The following is a 13,594-nucleotide window of genomic DNA, read 5'->3' as shown; positions in this document are numbered from 1 at the left end:
AATCAAAAGTAGTTCAATCAAAATAAAAGGGTTAAAGAAATGGAAGTCTGAGTTTATGCCAACAATAGCTGCCAGCTTTTTAATTTTTTAATAGTCTTCTTTTGCATTTGAAACAGTAAAAATTTCAGGACAAGACCCCTTTCTGTACCACATCCAGGCTTTATAAGCCAGTAAACCTGTTATTTTCTAATGCTGATGTTCCATATTTGCAAGCTGTTACTACTAGATGATATTATATTTCCAATCCTGATCATGAGAGCGTCCAAAGTTTTACATAGAACTCTGTCCTATTCTCATGGCTGAGCTCAACTTCTGATGACTACCAGAAGTTGGTAGAACCCTGCCATTTTCTTGGGAACGGTATGGAAATGGTCTGTCACTGCATCCTTCCAGGATGTTTTTTGACTTCCCGGTTCCAATATTCCATGATCTCCCATCCAAGTATTAACAGGCCTGACCCTTCTTAGCTTCTAAGCTCAGACAAGGTTGGTCCAGCGCTACTCCTTGTTGAGATATTATCATATACAGTCTAGTGATATCTTGATTCTGACAAAAAAAGAATGTAGGAGCCTTGAATGCGTGACAGAAAAACAAAGGCCAGTGAACATTTTCCCTAAGAGCTGCAGCAGGCAATTGCTCTGTTCAATAGGCATGAAGACCAATCACATAGTTATTAAAATCAATTTCTAGCTAGGATCTAGCTTCAGTGACATATCTCTTTAACTGGCTGGTGAAGCTAAAGTATTCTGCCATCACCAAGCAGTATTAGTAAAGGTTAAGGAACTATACCTGTTGCATCTTAGTTACAAAGCCAACTTAAATTAGATTTGCTTTTCTTTCTGCACCCCCACCCCCAAACAGTCATCCCCAACCACAAAGGAGGGGAGTACTGGATAGAAGACTAGTATAAAATATAACATGAACTAAATACCGTAATTATCTTAGTTAATTGTCTACTCTTCCACTGCCTAAACTACTGTTGGTCATGCTAGTTAAAAGTTCAACAGCAGTAGTCCAACACATTTGGATAGCATCTGTTTGGGGAAGGCTGGTCTGGAGAAGAGAATGACTAATATCAATAAATACATTGGCCTTTCCTCATGTAAAATACCATGAGCAGTGATGCTGCTGTATAAAAATAAATGATGTCTGTTTTGTTAGGTTCATCTCAGATGAGTTGTTAAGTTTCTCTTGTAACTGAGTATAATGCTGCATTGAACACTTTTCCACCAGAGCATGTTTTCTCTAGACTCTCTGACCTGAAGAGAGGCTGAATATTTGTCATGTAGGTCAGTCCAAATTCCTCCTAAAAAATAGGCATGGAATGCAAAGTATTCATGGAATCCTCAATTCCAGCATTCTTTTTTATACACTAAATACACCCAAAACCAAGTCTGGCAGAATAAAGAAGAAAGGTAAGAGAATTGTTGGTGCTGGTTATTTGTACCAATCACGTCTGAGTTCCAACTGTATCCTGTTCCAAATAAAAGCCCCTACTTACTGACAAAGTTTTCTTGTCCTTGCCTCCAAGGTTTTTAGGAGCTTATTAAAAAAAAGTTTATCATGGATACACTTTTTTGCAAACTACCACCAAAACACTTAATCTCACTGGAGAAAAAAAGAAAAAAAAAGGTGTAACAGATTCCTCCTTAAGCCTAACAGTAGCTTTAGTGATACGACTGTAACAAGGATCAGAATTTGTAAATGCTGAGAAGTTTAACTTCTCTTCTTGCTCTGCTCTTCCTGTTATAATCAGAGCCCCTCTAGCTGTTTTTAAAGTTGAAAGACAAAGGGGAAACCCAGACAGCGACCTCCCACATCCCGCATATTTCAGCCCTGTGGGAATCCCCTCCCATTCAGTCTTAGCTCCATTTGAAGCATGATGGTGGTAATAATCAGAACAAGCCTCAGTCTGAGGTTGCAATTACTGAAATGTGAAGCACTTTGAACATAGGAGAAATGCTTTGTTCATTTTCATTCATTCGTTCATGCTTTGTTCATTTCTGTTGATTCTCTCCCACAAATACAGAGCTTCACACAGTGCACTAAGCCATAATATAGTTTAGTTTTAACTTAATGCAGTATGTGAACCTGACAACTGTGGTTTGTATAACAAACTATCTTCAAACAAACTATGGCTTAACATGAGGTGTGAAGCCAGCCACTGAATCCCACACATATTAATCTTGTTCCTGAATATAGGTGCTAATGGAAAACTCAAATAATATTGCCAGATAAAACCAGCCAATATAATGGAGTGTATTTGACTAGTGAATAAAGTAAGGATTATATTGGAATATGCAAATAAAGTTGGGAACCAAAGTTTCAAATCAAAATATTTTCTTTCAGCATTGAAGTGCATAATTTATTATCCCCAAACTTCAAAATTACTGAACTTTGCTTCCAGTATTGGTTCCAAGCTATTCTCATTTTACTTAGTTGACTATAGCCAAGCATGGCAGGTGGGGTATTAGACTTGCATCACCAGGCCAGGATTCAGAACAGTCCTTCCTAACTGGGGAGTGGCTCATAATTCTGGGAGTCAGTTCAATGCAGTTGGAAAACATAATGTTGGAAAAGTCTTCTTAAGATATGAAGTATATGTTTGAGACAGCATATGCTGAATTTTTCATAGAATCATAGAGTTGGATATAACCATAGATGTCATCTAGTCTAACCCCAGCTCAGAGCAGGATGGTCTAGATCAGTGGTTCTCAATCTTGGCAACTTTAAGTTGTGTGGACTTCAACTCCCAGAATTCCCCAGCCAGCATTAAGGTTGCCAAGATTAAGAAGCACTGATCTAGAGTATTTCTGGCAGATGACCATTCAGCCTCTATTTGAAGACTTCTAGCAAAAAAGAACTCACCACATCATGTGCCAGTCTGTTCCACTGGTTGAAAACTTGTATGGTCAGAAAGCTCCTCCTGACGTCTAGCCTAAACCTCCTTTCTTTCTTTGCATCCCATTCATTTCCCAATTCGCCACCTCATTCTTTGGTGCAATTTATTCCACTTCCTCAGATACAGAATTCTGTGGTTGTTTAACCCCAAGATTTTGGGTATAATGCACTGAAAGACAAGAGTTATTCCCCACTCTGTTTTGGCTGGTTTTATTCAACAGAATAGGTGAAATAGATGTGATGTTGAAAGACAAAGAGTAATTCCACAAAATAATTGGTTTACAGGAGCTGAGTTGATTTTTTAAGAAACTGAGTTTCTTTAAAAATCTTGGACATAAGCTTTTTCTTGGACCCTTGGCTCAAGCAGGGATAGCTTAAGCTTTAAACAAATGGATGTTACTATTGTCAATTATAAGTGAATTTACTCCACACCCTCAGCAAGGAAGATTCATGCTGTCGCTTGACCAGTTAGAAACATTTTCAATATAATGAAATCTTTAGTAGTTCCTTTCTTTAAAATTGTGGCCATTCAGCTTGACATGAGAACACTGGCCCATCTTCAGAAGACAATACTAGCCCTTTTCCTTGAGAAAGACACCTCCCCCACACACTTTCCTTCTCCAGGAAGCATAACTGTGCCTATATTGAGGGACCATAGGAATATAGCACAGCACAGCAGGAGTGACTTTCCTGGCCCCCCAGCTACAGGCTGATTAGTGAAGACTTCATTCTCGATTTTCTTCCATGCCATTGACAACCACCTGTTCTAATTCAGACAAGAATCAGAATGTGCCTACATAAATATGTACCATCTTATTATTCCCTTCCAAGGTAAGAAACATTATGCAAAAGGCAGAAAAGGAGTTTAAAAAATTAATCCTACAAGCTTATCTATTTCCCCAACCAATATACATCTACCATTATCATAAGTACAGGTAGTCCTCACTTGATAGGATGGTAATTGGGACCGGGGATTCTGTCGGTAAGCAATGAAGTTGTAAGGTACAATGTCATGTGACCACACCAACTTACAATGGCAGTTCCGGCAGTCCCAGTTGCCATTGTTGGGCAAATCCCACACAGTCACAGCATCCCACCATCATGTGATTGCCATTTGCAACCTCCTGCCAGCTTCCCCATTGACTTGCTTGTCAGAAGCCAGCAGTGAAGGTTGCAAATGGTGATCGTGTGACTATGGGGTGCTACAATGTCGTAATTGTGCGCTGGTTGCCAAGTGCCCAAATCCTGATCACATGACTGTGGGAACACTGTGATGGCCGGAACTACGAGGAACCATTGTAAGTACCCCTTTTCAGCACTGTCATAACTTTGAATGGTCGCTGAACAAGTGGACGTTAAATGAAGACTACCTGTATTACTTATAATTACTTATACATTTATCCATAAATATACTGTATTAAACAATCAAGGGGGCATCAGTCATCCTTATATTATCCTAACTCTGCTTAGTATTGATATATTAGCTAAAACGTTCCATCTCATCCATGCTTTACTTCCATCATATACTACTCTTACTGAATTCAATAACCAACATTCTTATGTGCGAAACATTCTATAATTCAGGCCTATTCACTTAATCCTATGCATTCTCTAAACCAACAAACACACAATAATCTTTCTTATTCACATTCATATGTTTTTCACAGATTTCCTGAAAAGCAAATCTCTGGTTTCTCTATACCCACCACCCAGTATAAAGCCACATGGCACATCTCATATTTTATTCATTGTCATCTTACAGCCTTTTAGTCAGAGTTCTGCCAAATACTTCAACATCCACCAAACCCATAATCCCCCTTACTTTTTGCATTCACTCTTGCTACTTTTCCCTTTGTACAGGTAGTCCCCGGGTTAAGAATGCTGGTTTAAGGACGACCCATAGTTAAGAACTGAGCCCATTGTAGCAAAATTCAAGTTAAATATACAATGATTCGAGTTAAATACACAATGGTTCAAGCTAATTACACAATACTACTTATATAGTATTATACAGTAATACTGTTCCGGCTTACATACAAATTTGACTTAAGGGCAGACCTTGGGAACAGAACTTATTCTTAAATGGGGGACTACCTGTACAGAGGAACAATAATGGTATTGTTCCAATCATCAGGCAGGAATGCAGCCTTCACACACATTATACAACTTTCTCAGCCACTCCATGAGTAAACCACATTCATATTTTAAGATGTTCTTCAGTTCCCATTCGATTTTACAAAAGATTATTTGCTTTAGAAAGTGTTTTTGGGGGAATTTTCATAGATGAAGGACTGCTTTCTGACTTTCTATTATGGCTGCACAGAGATTTATTTATTTAATCAATGTATATGGCGGCATCTTCTGCAAGCAGATCTTGAAGGTTAACAAGGGTTAAAAACATCCAGTACAAAGGTAATAATAAAATAATAAAGCATAAGGTCATCCTCATTAGCAACTACCTTGTTTAGTGACTGTTCACAGTTATGATGGTGATGAAAAGGTCACTTTATAACTAATCCTCACATTTATGATCTTCACAGGTCTGTAAAGCAAAGGAAAGCTGGTGTGAGATCATAAACACAGTCATGGTTTCACTTAGTGACCACTTTGCTTAATGACCAAGTTGCCAGTCTCAGCTGTGGTCTCTAAACAAGGACTACCTGCAATAAAATAAAGCATAACTGTGGGGTCAAACACACAACTCATATTGTATGGCTGCCTTACCCAATTTCCCTGGCCAGCACCTAGGGGAGGGACCAGGTCTTCAGAGCCTTCTTAAAGGCTGGCAGAGGTGGGGGTCAACTAAATTCTGGGGGGAGGTTCCATGGAGCAGGCACTGCCACAGAGAAAGCACATGTCATAGATCCCATAAGGTAAGCATTGTTTGATTGATGGAACCTGAAGCATGGCAGCCCTGTTGCAGCATATAAGATGGGCAGAGACAACAAGAGACAGATAGTCCCGTGGCTAACAGGTACTGTGCCATGAATGGCTTTATAGATGATCACCAGCCCCTTGAATTGCCCCCAGATTTGAAGGGCAAAGAATAATTCAAAGCACACGTGGGCACATGTGAAATTTCTATCAGGAATACCTCAAATCAAACATGTCTTTCCCCTGATCATATGGCAGCTGTGGATGGTAGATATGCGAGCCCAGGAAAGGTTGTAGCTGATTTAAGGTGTTCCTGACAGGTATACAAACTCAGGAGCACTGAATCCTATTTTGCTGTTGAAATCCAAATATCTGCATAGCCTACTTTCTGTAAGCTTCACAAGTATTGCACTACAGTATAATTTTCATCACTCCTGGAACACTGAGTCTATTTCTGAAAGTCACCAGCTTGTAAAGAAACAGACTTTGCTCAGTGGTTGAGCATAAGCTTTGGATGCACGGCTGAGAATGATGGAAGAAAGCTGGTCTACAAAGTTCTAGGTCATTAGGCATCGCCCTAGACCCCAAGTGCAGCCCCCAGAGACCTCCAACAGTCATTAGCAAAGATGAACATTACAGTATTAAATATGTGGCCAGAGAGTCACTCTATTAACCATATGCTATTTTAATTTAATGTAAGTGAAATGGGATCTTTTTTTTAAACCTGGCCCTGCCTATTTTTTGAAGTACAGTCCAGTGTGAAAGAAGTTGTCCATCGCTCTCCTAAACCAAACTAGATATAAATACACAGACAACTGAATATAAAGTGATCTGTTCCCTAGTCCTGTGGCTGATATGACAAAATATAAAATAAGAGCCAGAGTCATGCCTGGAGAAGTGTGATGAGAGGCCCTTCTTTGGACAAATGGACCGTGACATACGTTGAGACGCCTTTGTTGCGCTGGGCATCTGCCCTTCCCCCATTCCCGTCTCCCACCGGAGAAGCAAGCAGATGGCACGCAGGAGACAGACGGCATCTGCCCGCACCAACAATGAGGCGCGCGGGGAGGAGCGGGGGCGTTGGAAGCTGCAGGGCCGAGTCGCTGTTTCCGCTGCGCTCAGCCCGCGAACAATGGCTCCTGCGCCGGCCTCTTGGCATTCTTCATGCCTCGCCCTCCCTGGGGCTGAAGCTGGCTCAGCGGGGCGCGCGGACCCGGTACGTCCCCTTTTGTCTGTGTGGCACGAGGCTTTTACGTCACTCGAGGAGAAATTCCTTAATGCTTTTCAGCTCCTGGCCGCTAATTGCCCTTTATGTAAGCTGCAGCTGGGTGCCCGGGTCTCTATCGAAAGCTGGCTAAGTCAAAGGGCAGGGGCCAGGCTCTGGGTAGCAGCAGAGGCTTCCTCGCCGCGCCGCTGCCGGATGAGAGGAAGGGGGCTAAACGGACCGCGAGGCCCTGGCTGTGGCAGCCAGTTGAGTCTTGGGGAGCGGGAGCCTTCAGCCGCTCCTCCTCCTCTCCCGGTTAGGCATTTGGCCTCAAGGCTCCAAGATGGCTGGAAAGGCCTGGACGGGACAAACTCCCTACCGGCGGCAGCAGATGGCGATGATAATAGCCAGCTGGTTAAGAATGCAAATCCGTCAGGGAAGGTCGGACGGCAGGTCTGTGCTTCTCACCTGCTGAGAAGAGGTTTCCACAGGGCGAGGGAATTGATCTCACGGTTCTCAGGGTCTTCCCCCCATTCCTGGGGATGGAAGGGGAGAAACCACATTCTCAGCACAGCTGGATGGCTCTGAGGGAACATAGCAAGAAAGCCAAAGGGGAGGTATGGGTTTCCAAGAGGTGTGCTGTTGGTATCCACTGAACTGTGTCTAGATTAATATTTCCTTCTGAGAAAAAGGAAGAAAACAAAGCATGAGTACTTCTGGCTTAACAAAATCCTTAAACACACCATATTCAACTGAGCATTCAGTATACTTCATTAAAAGTTTGATATATTTTTGTTCTAACATTTTCTGCAGAAAGTCTTGTATGTCATCTTGTATTTATTTATTTAAAAGACTTCTATGGCCATCCATCTTATGTGCCATAATCCTGGGTGGCTCACAAAATGGCAATAAAAACATTAAAACATAACAAATGCTCCCAGTGCCCTAAAGGGGTCACACACCCACACAACATTCAAATTTACTGGGCTCCAGGCTCAGCCTACCCCAGCGGCTGTGGGAAGAGCCAGCTCTTCAAGGCTTTTTAGGAGCAGGGGCCTGCTGGATCTCTGGGGGAAGGGTGTTCCACAAGGCAGGAGCCACTATGGAGAAAGCATACTTCCTGGGTCCCACCAGATGACAATATTTAAGGAAAGGGATCTGGAGCGCCCCTAACTGTATGAAGGTAGATAACCTGTATGAAGGGCTGAATATGGTTTATCAAAATCCTAATATTGTACAGTCATTCAGTTGCTCCTGATTCTTTGTGACTTGGTAGATAACATTTTGCCACAGTTGTGTCAGTGACCACCTCTCTGTGTTCTTTGAAGCCCACTTGGTCTTCTTTTGCCCTTCTTTTCAATTGGCTTCAGTTTGTCCAAGTGTCAGGGTCTTGCCTTCACATTATATATCCAGCTTCATTATTAGCGCTTCCAATGAGCAGCCTGGTTTTATTTTTTTTAGTATTTAATGATTTGTTCTTCTTGCGGTCCAGGTATTGGGTATTCTCAATAATTATCTCCAGCAGCACAGTTCAAAGGCATCCATTTTAATTCAAATAGCTTTTCTGATGGTTCAGCTTTTACGGCCATATGTTGCAACATGGAAGACCAATTTGGGCAATCCAATATTATCCAAAAAGGTATAACAACAACACTATTAATATCCAAGAAGTAACTGTAGATGGAAATCCTCCAGGCTCCTACTTTATTGTGCAGTCCTTCAAACAGAAGGGCTTTTCTCTAATTATGGCCCTGATGTGTTGAAATATATCCTCAAACTATCTGATTGGGAATTATGAGGGTGTGGTAGTACAAGATACTGGATGGCAACAGATAGGGAACAACTGAAAAAAAGGACTGTTTTTAAACAGAGGACTATTCTTTGTAAAGTAGGGCACATTACCACTGACTGCACATGATCATCATTATGTCATAACTTGTAATAGATACACCTGATTTCCACATCATGCTCCATTGATTGATTGGTTGATTGTCTGAGACTCAAATAGCACAAATAAACCAACGCTAAAAAATAAGGAAATAAAACATCAAAGATTTAAAAATCAAAACAGAGTTAAATGGAACTGCCAAATTTTCAATACCAGAAAATTAAACTGATGTCTCCATTATGACGCTTGCTTATGAGCAAAACTGGTAATTTCTACAGAACCCCTTTAAAGGAAAACTACATTTTCTTTATCTCAGAGTGCAGCGTTGGTGCATAAGGCATTGCAACAAAACACGGGGAACTCCTCAACCAACCCTTCTAAGCAGAGGCACAAGCAGTCTTGCACAGGGATATTATTGCACATCCCCTCAAGAGCCAAGAAGGGAGAACATTAAATCTATCAAGTAACGTTTTTCTTCTGTACAGAAAAGATCTGATACAAAAAAACACTCTGGTTTCTCTTCAGATTGTATAAATCTTTCCCCTTTCCCATAAAATAGAGAGGTGATGATCAATTTATTTTAGATGTTCAAATGGCCTTTTGTTCTGATTATTTAGGAGGACAGCAACCATAACTGAGCTGTGCTTGATTGAAATATTCACTGATGTTCTATAACATGCTTCAGTCCTACCTGTGGCTAAGGGAAACAGTTATCAGCTTGCTGCTGTGCCTTTTTCTAATGAGGCCTGGAGGCAGAATCCTGGTAGATCTGCCTACTTAATAGTTGGTGCTGAATTTATTGTTTTGCCACACAGTGAGCAAATACAGAGGCAATATTTGCCAATCTCTTGTGTTGCTGCTTAAACCAAAAAGCAACCTCTGGCTTACCTGAAGAGCTCTGGGAAAAAACCCCTGCAAGCCAAAGTTCTGTGTGTACACCAGTAAGAACAAAACATTCAGCACTGATCAATCTAGAAGAAAGCTAGGTCTGAAGCAAGGCATTCTGTCCTTCCTAGGTCATAATTTCTCAGTAGGAAAAAAGGTGGAAACAAAGGGACAAAATGGTACTGAAAAATATGTTCCTTTTTCCAGAGAATTAGCTTTTGTCTAATATGTTAAAAACCCTAAAATATTTCCCTTGAAAAGAGCCTAGAATACAACAATAGGGCTCTGGTGTAAGGCAACATCTGAGCATGAGATTCCTTAGGACACTGGACTGTTAAGGCAGTCACACACCTACGTTCTTTTACTTGCTTTCATTTATAATGTTCTTTTCTTCCTGTGGACACAGATCTTCTCTACCTTGGTGGAGGAGGTGATGACACATTAGTAGGATTTATTCCAGCCAAGCATGCATAGGCTAGAACCACAAGGATTCCAGTCTATGGGGAGATGTTTCCTTTGCTAGAGCAGAAACCTCTCTGTCGTGCCTACAGCTAAGATATGATACTGTTAAGACTAAGAGAGTACCTCAGACTCAGATGAAGCCCAGGCCCGAAAGCTGAGTCAGATAAATTTGGAACAGATTTTCTTTTCCTGGAGTCAAAGTAGATGAGCTGAACCTATTCCATTCTGATTTGCACATTCCATAAAGCTTTAATTCAAATATATTTCTCCAGAGCACCAATGCGTTTGCATGAAATAAGGGCACCAAAATTTATCCAAATCATCATCATCATCATCATCATGCTCATGCAAGTCCTCTTTAACTATGTTAGAATCACTGTAATTATTACAACTCTTGAATACTTGGATGCAATGCACATTTTTGCCATTTTATTTTCTTTCTGTTCTAAGAAAGTTCTGAGAATGCAACTCATTGGGATGCAGCTCACTGGGACTTGATACTCATCTAACCTACTCTTAAATAACAGAAGTGCTAGAGGTCCCATTATATCCCAAGGCATCCAGTTCCCCAAGTATTAACAACTCATGGGATCCAACTACAGTAAACATGAAATTCACCAGTAGAGAGCACAGGAAGCTGCTTTAATGAAAGAGCTCATTGGTTCATAGCTAACCTGTAGTATTCCAGATGTTGCTGAACCACATTTCTCAGCATCCTTAGGAAGCACAGTTCATGGTGAAAGGTGCTGGGAATTGTGGTTTACCAACATCTGGAGTGCCTTATATTGCCTATCCCTAGTTCACATTGTCAGGAAGCAGGTCTCCAGCCAGGGCTTCAGATAGAAAAAATTCCCAACCCTTCCTGAAGATGTCAGGATCAAACCTGGAGCTTTTTGCATGGAATGTATGTGTTTCATTCTGTTCTAAAAACTGAACAGCCATGGAGAGCCACGGGGAGATGAAGAATAGGACCACTGCACTTAGGGAAGCAAAGTATTTTCACCATTCTGTTTTCCACAATGGAGTTTTTTTTTTTTTTTGCTTGAAGCTAATATCTTCAAGGAATGTACAGATTCCAAAGGATGTTTGTAGGAGTCCCTTTATTACAAAATAAAATATGAGTCACGCAAGTTATGAAAAATTGTGGGGAGTTAAAATGAGGGAAAGATGTGGAAACTGGAAGCAGGTGAGAAGCTTCAAATGGGATATGCATTCTGGGAATAATATAAAAATGACTGTCTTACAGAAGGCAGATAATTTCTGGAATTATTTCACTGATTTTATAATAGCTCTACAGAAACATAGATGGCCAGATTAAATAAACAGATCAATTAAAAATGCCCATCCATGTGCAAAGTCTATGCTGAGCAGTTGTTACATTTCCACTAGAGGGAGCCACATAGCCATAAAATAAAATTTAGGCTTAGGTGAGAATAGAACTTTTTCCCTAAAATCTATTGCATTCCTCCCAAATAGAAACATTTAAATGATGTTTTAAAACAAAGTTTGTACAACTGTTACTGCAATTTGGCTATTGTATCTTTCTGCTTGGTGTGAATACTTTTAATAGGCTACTAGTGCTAATATTAATAATGCGTAGGTTTGGGGGCATAGAGTATACCCTAACTTTCATTTTCATTGTCCAAAGCAGTAAAGTGACATTGAGAAAATTTATCCAAAAGATCAAAGTGAGACCATCAAACTCATAGGAACAAGCATTTAATCATCTAGGGTAATGGAAATCTTCTGTCTTCCCACAACCTTAGGAAAGAGAATGACCCAGTTTCTGCCCAGCTCTTAGAAAACATCTTGACATTGCTGACTGATGCTGTCTAACAGGATTATAAATTATAAAGGGTTTTTATAATGAATCATCAAATTGTGGAGTTAGAAAGGACAAGTCTGTTTTGTCTAATTCCCTGAGTGTAGTGGAATCCAAAGGCCATCCATTCCAAGAATTTGCATTTTAGCTCCCACTTACACCATGAAAAGTCTCATTCTTTAGTCATTCCAAGAATAACCAGGGTCCAGGGTTTTGGAGAGATGAACTGTTCAACTAAGTCTGAAGACTCAGGTTGGAGGAACAATATTTGCCTGGCTAGCAATTCCAATAGCAACAGTTCTATTAGGAAGGCCATCTAACAATTTGTGGTGATTCCCTGACCAGTTATGATGCAACAGGATCACCTTGTCCCACAACTGTGTGTATGTTTATGCATGCTGGAGTGAAGGGAAAACCTAATGCAAAAGAAGAAATGGAATTCTGATATTTCATCCATCCATCCATTCATTATTTTAGTTTGCCTTGTAATAAATCCATGTGATGACACACAACAAAAGCAAAAATAAAATCCAGGAATCCACATATCTAGTATTAAAACAAAAGCTGCATTATGGTAGACAAGCAATATAAAAGGCTTAAACACAGAGTGTGTCAAGCAAATAATTCTTATCTAAAGTTTTTCAGTGTGTGCAATGGAGGAATGCCTGCAGTGCAAGAAAAGGTTGTCTGTGTCTTTATAGCTGAGGAAAGAAAGGAGTTTTATGTATGGAGCAGGCAGGGTTGACAGAACATGCTGATGTATCAAGTAGCCATATTTTAACCTAATGGGTTGTACAAGCCTGCTTGTGTGATCAGTATATGGTTCAGGGGGTTGTACAAAAAAATGGGTTGGTAAAATCACAGATAAACATGTTAATCATGGATAAACATGTTGCAGCAACTGAGCCAGAGAACCTAGTAAAATTTCCTCTATGTTAAGGCATACAAAAGCCCTCCTTTTGAGTTTCCTTTGTCAATATTACTATGCTGGCTGTGGATGATGGCAGCTGTACTCTAACACACCTGAGTTAGGGAAGGCATTCATAAGCATTCTGTTTCCCTCATTGCCAAGGGCTTAGAGCAGTGTTTCTCAACCTTGGCCACTTGAAGATGTGTGGACTTCAACTCTCAGAATTCCCCATGCCTGGCTGGGGAATTCTGGGAGTTGAAGTCCAACACATCTTAAAAGTTGCAAAGATTGAGAAACACTGGCTTAGAGAACGGTTGTATCTTCTTTTGTAAAAGTCGAATAACAGCTCGCTTCAGGAATAAATTATATAAATCATTAGCAGTTCTGTAACTGGATTTACCATTATTTGTTTGGTTGCTTGCTTTCTGCTAAGGGTAAAAGCCACTTGATGGCGGTTAATTTGGTCAAGTCTAGAAAGAGGGAGGGGTGATATTCATCATTGTCTGGATCAAAGCTCATCCCCTTCCAAAACTGATGTTTGCTCAGGAGGAGAAATATACAGTATTGTCATATACTGATCATATGAATGCTGTGATGGGAGAGGAGAGGAGAGAGACCCAGTGACTCTAGATGTCCTATTGTGGTTGG

Source organism: Python bivittatus, unplaced genomic scaffold (assembly GCF_059951505.1).
Source record: "Python bivittatus isolate LINGU-HERP-01145 unplaced genomic scaffold, Pbiv_v1 ctg000700_np1212, whole genome shotgun sequence".
Taxonomy (NCBI): domain Eukaryota; kingdom Metazoa; phylum Chordata; class Lepidosauria; order Squamata; family Pythonidae; genus Python; species Python bivittatus.
This window is presented reverse-complemented; position numbering follows the sequence as displayed.